The sequence below is a fragment of the Penaeus vannamei genome, chromosome 13, assembly GCF_042767895.1.
Source record: "Penaeus vannamei isolate JL-2024 chromosome 13, ASM4276789v1, whole genome shotgun sequence".
In the NCBI taxonomy this organism is placed as follows: domain Eukaryota; kingdom Metazoa; phylum Arthropoda; class Malacostraca; order Decapoda; family Penaeidae; genus Penaeus; species Penaeus vannamei.
In genome coordinates, this window is record NC_091561.1 from 16691800 (window position 1) to 16700904 (window position 9105).

Here is a 9105-nt window from a genome sequence, read left to right on the forward strand (position 1 = left end):
GGTTAGCTTTATTATTATTACTTTCCTTGTTATCATGATTGTTATTACTATTATATTTTTAATTATTGTTATTATCATTCTCACCACTGTAACTATCATCACTATTATTATTATAGTTATTAGTATAATCATTATTACCACCCTTATTATTATTATCATTATTACCAGTATCATTATGATAATTTATTTTTGTTGTTGTCAGTATTATTAGTATTATCATTATTATCATTATTATTATTATTATAATCATCATCATTGTTATTACTATTATTACTATAATTTTTATTATCACTTTAATTTTTAACATCAATATCTATTGGTATCATTATGATCATTACTATCATTAACATTATTATGACAATAATGAGAAAATGGCAATGATATTGTTAGTAATACAGTAGATTCTCGTATCATTTCTTGAAATAGAAATATAGTTATTATTTTTATGACAGCAATTACGTGGGAATAATGATGATAACAAACTTTAATTGGGTTCAGACGAAATAGCTGTTTCCTTTCCAGTCTCGAATGCTCTCGAAATATGCCAGATATCATTAGAGGTTGTCAGATATTCTCGAATGTTGTCAGAGGATTTCAGAGTTCAGATGTTTGCGAATGTTGTCAGATATTCTTAAATGTTGTCACATATTCTCGATAGTTTTCAGATGTTCTCGAAAGGTGTCAGATGTTCTAGAATGTTATCAGATATTTTCGAACGATGTCGGATGTTCTCGAATGTTGTCAAATGTTCCCTACTGTTGTCAGAAGTTCTCGAAGGTTGTTAGATGTTCTTAAAAGTTGTTAGAGGTTTTCGAATGTTATCAGAGGTTCTCGGTCTGTCAGATGTTCTTAAAAGTTGTTAGATGTTTTCGAAATGTTATCAGATATTCTCGAATCTTGTCAGATGTCAGTTCTTAAAAGGCTGTCAGATGTTCTCGAATGCTGTCAGATGTTCTCAGAATACTGCCAGAATGCTGTCAAGATTTCTTAAATATCGGATGTTCTTGAATGTTGTCAGATTCTTTTGAGCGCTGTCAGTAGTTTTCGAACGCTGTTAGATGTTCTCGAATGTTGTCAGGTTTTCTTAAATCTCAAATATTGTCAGATGTTCTTGAGTGCTGTCAGAAGTTCTCAAACGTTGTCAGATGTTCTCGAATGTTGTCAGATGTACGTGAATGTTCCCACACTTTCATCCCTTCCCCAAAAAAGAAAACCTCCGTCTGTTTTCTCGCCTTACTTGTTCCTGTTCTGTGTAACCTGTTCTTTTTTTTCATTTTATTTTATTACTTCATCGGTTTAGCTCTTAATTTGGATTTGATCATTTATGAAATGGGTTCACAGGCGAGGGAGTGTGTGTGGTGTGTTTATTTGTTTGTATTTCCATTCCTTATTTTCTCGTATTTTATATCTTCATTTATTTTTCATTTTTTGTGTGTTCTACCTTTCGTTCTTTTGTTTTGTCTTTCTTTTTTTTTTTTTTTTTTTAATATCTCTTATTCTCATTAAGCTGTCCCTCTTGAATATATTTTTTTTTGTTTTTGTTTCTTTCTTTCTTTTTTCTTTTATTTTATCTTATTTTTCTTTTCTTTTCTTTTCCCTTCTCTTTTTTTAATTCTTCCCTGCACCCAATTTTCTTCTCTCTTTTGCAGTATTCTTTTTCTTTCTTTCTTTTTCATCATTCTCTTCTTGCTTTTCTCTTGTTCTTCTCTTTTTCTTCCTCTTCTTTTTCATTCCTCCTCTTCCTCCTCTTCATTTCTTTGTTGTCTCCTTTTTCTCTTTATCTTTCTTTTTCTTCTTATTTTTTTCCTATATTTCTTTTATGCTCCTACTCCTCCTACCCTTCTTCTCCCCTGCCTTTCTTCCCTCTTTTTCATCACTGAAATCACTGCAAAACCAAGTCAAAATGAAAGGGAAAATGCATGTTGTTATACGGTGACTTGCACATCTTTAGAGTCTCGGAAATCATTTCGTTTTTCTATCTCGTGTTAAGAAATATTTTCAATGACTTTCATGATACACCTTTGTTGTTGTTTTTTTCTATCTCTCTCCTTTATACTCTTTGGATGTCCCTCGATATGAAGAAGAGAAAATCGTAGTTATAATAATGATTATGATACAAATATATAAAAAGATCTTATTTGAGTAATTTATAGTCCATGTTGTTGTAACAGCAATAACAAATATATCAACATCAAGGTTTGCTTTTTACTTTTCCTAATTTCTTTTCACTGCGTTCTGTTTGTCTAGTTTTGAAAATCAAAATAAGTACTAATAGTTTATCATCTTTCTTTTCATCATTAATTTTTATTCAATTTTTCAATATCCCTCGGGTTGTGACGGTTTTTGAAAAGATGAAGTAGGAAATTAAGTATAACGTTTTAAAAGTAAAACTAGAATACTCTTTAATACGACTAATAGTCTTCAAGGTATTCATCCACACCCTGCATTGACATAATAATTTGCTGAAGATATAATACTTCAATCAGATAACTGACAGGTGACATGTAACTTCATTCACACAACCAACGTGTGGTGCAATCATGCATATATCTTTAAAAGCATCATCTTAAGGATTATAAAGTACGGTAATTTGATTTCTTATTTTTGTCCATTCATCTGTTTATTCGGTTTGACAGAGATAAACTACGTTAGTCTGCGTTAAATAAGGCAAGGTTGGATCACATCAGATTCTGGTCCGTTACGTTATGATAGAGAGGAGACATATAGAGGGGGGAAGGGGAGAGAGAGAAAGAGGGGAGAGAGAGAGGGAGAGATAGAGAAACAGAGAGAGGGGGGGAGGAGAGAGAGAGGGAGGAAGAGAGAGAGAGAGACAGAGAGGCAGAGAATGATAGATAGATATATATAGAGAGAGGGGGGAGGGGAGAGAGAGAGACAGAGAGAGACAGAGAGAGAGAGAGAGAGAGAGAGAGAGAGAGAGAGAGAGAGAGAGAGAGAGAGAGAGAGAGAGAGAGAGAGTCGCAGAAAAAGAAAGAGAGAAAGAGAGTTTCAGAGAAAGAAAGAGAGAAAGAGAATTGCAAAGAAAGAGAGAGAGAAGGGGGGCAGAGAAAGAGAGCGAAAGAGAGGGGGGGGGGGGGCAGAAAAAGAGAGAGAGAGAGAGGGGGGGCAGAAAAAGAGAGAGAGAGAGGGGGGGAGGGAGGGAGAGAGTTGTAGAGAGAGAGAGTTGCAGAGAAAGAAAGAGAGTTGCAGAGAAAGAAAGAGAGAAAGAGAGTTGCAGAGAAAGAAAGAGAGAAAGAGAGTTGCAGAGAAGGAAAGAGAGAGAGAAATCCCCCATGTATGACCTAGACTGCAAGTCGGCCGTCACGCGACGCGCAGCATCAAGTCAAGTTCCTCCCCAACCTGTTCCTTCGGCCCGACGCCCCCACCGGCAGCAGGTTGGGCGAGAGACGTGTTGAGCAAGTGCCCGGAGAGGCTGACCGTGGAGACGCTGTCCGTGTGACCCGTGAATGCTAGGTAGATTGGACACAGAGAGATAGATAGATAAATGTGGAACAAGCGAAGGAGAGAAAAGGGATGAGAGATAAAGCAAGATAATACGCAGGGAGAGGGAGAGAAACAGTAAGGAAGGAAAAGACAAACAGAAGAAGAGGGTGGAATTGAGAATAAGACAGAGAAAGAGAGATAAATAGAGAGAGAGAGAGAGAGGGAGGGAGTGAAAACCAAAACTAGTAGACCAGTCAAGGTTTAACGGTGCGAAAGGTTTTTCTCTCGAATTGCGTGTTGCACAATGCATTAACCTCACCCATGTATGAGTTAGTTTGGCATATCTAACCTGTGGCATATCCGGTGACGTCACCGCAGGGAGAATGGAGGTTTGGACGCTATCATCGTCATCTTTCATTATTGTATTATTTTCACTCGCCTGCAAGCTGTCAACTGCCTGTTGTTTCTCTAATCATTGTGATCTTGGCAACAGATAGATGGCAAAACAAGTCGAATGCTTCTGCATTGTTTAATAATTTTGTTTGGCCGTGGAAACACTTTATAGAATAAACATAATTAATGGCATTCATAAGGATAATGATCATCTTCGTAATTATACGATCGACGAAGATGAAAGTAATAATGGTAATGAAAATTATCTTTATGGTCATCATCATCAATCATTGTTATTACTACTATCATTATTGTTACCATTTTCATAATTATAATAATAATAGTTATTATGGTAATAATGATAAAACAATAATAATGGTGATACTGATAATGATAGTAATAGTAATGATAATAAGGATGACGATAAAAAAATAATAATTAATGATAATAATGATAATAATTAAATATGATGCTAATGATGATAATGATGATGATATGATAATAATGATAATAATGATGATGATATGATAATAATGATAATAATGATGATGATATGATAGTAATGATAATAATGATAATAATAATCATAAGATAATAATGATAATAATAATCATAAAATAATAATGATAATAATGATAATAAAAATAATGATAATAATGATAATAATGATAATAATGATAATAATGATGATGATGATGATAGTAATGATGATGATAATAAGAACAATAATAATAATGATAAAGTAAAATGATAATGATAAAGATGACAATAATAACAATAATTACGATAATGATAATAACAATAACTATGATAAAGATTAAAATGATCAAGCTAATAGTGATACTAGCAGTAACAAATGAATATAAACAAGAAGGATAATGATAACAATAATAATGACAATAATTGTAATGACAATAATGAAATGATAATAAAAATAATAATGATAATGACATTGATGATAATAATAATAGCAATAGCAATACTAGTGAGAATACTAAACATTATAATAATAATGACAATAATAATAATAATAATAACAATAGTAATAATGACAATAATAATAATAATAATGATTACAATAATGATAATGATAACAATTATTATTATTATAATCATAATCATAACCATAAAAACAATAATGATAACAAAATCAATAGTGATAATGATAATGGTAATAATAATAGTGATGATGATGATTATTATAGTGATAATGATAACGATGATGATGATAATAGTAATAATGATAATATGATGATAATAATAATAACAATAATAATAAAATATAATAATAAGAATAATAAGAATAAGAATGATACTAATAAAGATAATAATAATTATCATTATTATTATCATTATAATTAAAATGATAATAATTGATATAATGACAATGATAATGATTGATATAATGACAATGATAATGATTATAATAATAATGATAATAATAATAGTAATGAAAACAATAATGATAATAACAATAACAATGATAATAACGATAATGATAATAATGATAATAACAACAATGAACATAGCAATAATGATAATCATAATGATTAAAATAGCAATAACAATAAGAATAATAGTATCATAACGATAATCATCATTACCATTATCAAAATGCTAATAATAATTTTAATGATAATAATGGTATGATGATATTGATGATGAGGCTATTTTGTCACGTATATATATATATATATATATATATATATATATATATATATATATATATATATATATATATATATATATATGTATATATATATATATATATATATATATATATATATATATATATATATATATATATATATGTATATATATATGTATATATATATATGTATATATGTATATGTATATATATATATATATATATATATATATATATATATATATATATATATATGTAAATGGTTAACATTGACACAGTGTACAGCGAGTAATCTAATAGGTTTGGTAAAAAGTAATGGCACACAGTGTAATACCCAATTTAAAAAACGTGAAAAGTAAAGGAGAGAAATAAAGAATAAACAGTGAGTAGGAAACAAGAGACTAGGAGAAACAAGAGATAGTAAGAGTAGAAAAAAAGAAAATGGGACACATTGTAGAGAAAAGGAACAGGAAGACAAGGATGATAGTAATAACTAGAAGCACCCAGTGAGCGCATACCTCCGCCAAGGCATTAGCATAATAATAATTCAAGCGCCAAAAGTTGTTAGTGTCTTGCAATGCTAATAATGGCAATATGGGTAATTAATGCAATATTTTTTTTTTTTATCCTGGATACGGATTAAAAATCTATAGTGGCATCCAGTGGCTAAAAAAAAAACGTAAGGATATGGCACGAAAACAACGGCTAAGGGTTACCATAGTAAAAAATACACCCTACTATAATGAGATAGTTAATAGAACTGCGCTTTATCATATTATGGGGACTCACAGTGCGCTCAGTAAGGGAAGTGACTGGCCAAGGCAGTGCATTTGAATGATTCGTGTCTTTTTCTCCCATTTCTTTTTCTTTCTTTTGTGGTGGTGGTGGACACCTACACCTTTTGGCAAAAAGATAGTTGGTCAGCATCCGTGCATAAGAAGTATCCCAGAAACTTACTGTACATGTAATTCTAACTACATATTGAAGTTCATGATGTTTTCTATACAGCCAGAGAAAGAGAGGGAGAGAGAGGGAGAAAGGGAGAGAGAGCGATTATACAATAAACAGATGAAGTATACATGTTATCATTACTATTGTCATTATCAATATCGTTATTATTATAATCAATGTCATTATACGAATATTATTATTGTTATTATCATTATTGTTATTATCTTCATTATTATCATCATCGTTATCATCATTGTTATTATCATTGTTATCATTATTATTATCATAATTATTATTATTGTTATCATAATTATTATCATTATCGTTATTATGATCATTATCATTATCATTATTATTATCATCGGTATCAACATGATCTTTATTATTATCATTATTATCATTATCATCATTATTATCACTATCATTATTATCATTACTATTGTCATTGTCGTCGTTGATGATATCATTATTATCATTTTCATTTTTATTATCACTATCATCATCATGATTACGATAATCTTTATTATCATCATTATCATTATTATTGGTACTATTATGATCATCATCTTAACTATTATTCATTATTATCACTGCTGTTATTATTATTATTATTATTATTGTTATTATTATTATTATTATTATTATCACCATTATTGTTATTATTATCATTATTATTATTATCACCATTATTGTTATTATTATCATTATTATTCATATCATTATCATCATCGCTATCATTATCATTATCATGATCATTAGCATTACTATTGTGAAACCACACTCGGGAGGCTCAGCAAAGTGTAATTTATTTATTTCTATTTTTTGTGGCTTAATTAATGTTTTTGAACTTTAATATTAATTATCACTATTATTATTATCACTCATTATATCATGATTATGATTATCAATATTATTATTACTATCATCGTTATCATTTTTGCTATTATTACATTATATTATTGTCATTATCACTCTCATTATTATTTTTATAATTATCATTGTTATTGTTTTGTTGTTGCTGATGATGCTGACTTTATTACTGATATCACTATCATTATCATTATTTTTTATCATGTTTATTATTATCATTATCATTATTATTAATAATATTATAATTATTATTATTAGCATCATCATCATCATCATTATTACCATTTTTGTTTATATCATTATAATAATGATTATCATCATTATTATAATCATCATTATTATTTTTATAACCATCATTATTAGTCATGATAATAAGGATAATTAATATTATTATCACTTTCAATATTATCATCCTTAACAACATTATCATTTTTATTACCAAAACCATTACCGTTATTATCAGTATCAGTGTTATTGACATTTCAAATACCATTATTATCTTTCATTCTTATCATCTTCACCGTTACCTTTACAAATTACTCTTACAGATATTACAATTATCATTAATGCCATTGTTATTTCACAATCATCATCAATATCATTATCATCATTACTATTACAACTACACCAACCCGTGATTCATTGCATCGAAAATTCGAGAAAGTAACATGTACTAATTGCTTATTTGGCATCGCGTCACAAGTATAAAAAATACTAGTGTTGGTGTGAAGTTGTCGAAAGTTCAAGCTGTCATCATCTCAGCTCGGCTAATTATGATATCTCAAGCGCGTTGAGATACTAATATAATATAAGTATAATATATTTCTATTAATATATAAATAATATAAATATGCTAATATAAGATAAATATGCTATAATATAGATATAAATATAATACAAATATCAATATTTAGCGACTGTCTATTGCCAAGAAGAAGTTGTTGATGGTTGAATTGGTTTTCTCTGAACGAGCTAGTTTTCCGCGCAAGTCGCCGAGTGGGAGACTTTTCATAAATAACCCAAGCGAGAAAGTTATTGCCGAGTGATAACCGTGTAATGGCAAATAGACGGCGGTTAAAATGCCTTGTTGAGCTGTGTAAATTCGGAGGTAAAATCGATTATGTTGAGGATTATATGCTATAAGGATTACCTGGGGAATGTTATCGTGCCTTCATTATGATCTTGTCTCGCCCGACCTGTTTTAGGGGAAGAGAAGCTTGTGTCTTTTTCGCTTTATTTCTCTCTCTCTCTCTCTCTCTCTCTCTCTCTCTCTCTCTCTCTCTCTCTCTCTCTCTCTCTCTCTCTCTCTCTCTCTCTCTCTCTCTCTATGTTTCTATGCGTCCATGTTTCTGTCCCTGCCCCCCCCCCTTTCTCTCTCTCTCACACACACACATTCTCTCTCTCACTCTCTCTCTCTCAACGTCTATGTGTCTGTCCCTGCCCCCTCCTCTCACTCTCTCTCTCTCTCTCTCTCTATATATATATATATATATATATATATATATATATATATATATATATATATATATATATATATATATATCTTTCTCTCTCTGTCTCTCCCTCATTCTCTCTCTCTCACCCTTTCTCTTTCTCTCTCTCTATCTCTGTCTACGTCTCTCTCCCACTCACTCACTTTCTCTCACACATGCACATATTCTCTTTCTCTCTCTCTCTCTCTCTCTCTCTCTCTCTCTCTCTCTCTCTCTCTCTCTCTCTCTCTCTCTCTCTCTCTCTCTCTCTCTCTCTTCATTTAGTGACCACTTTTGCTCTCTCAATTTATCTATATATCTATATATCTA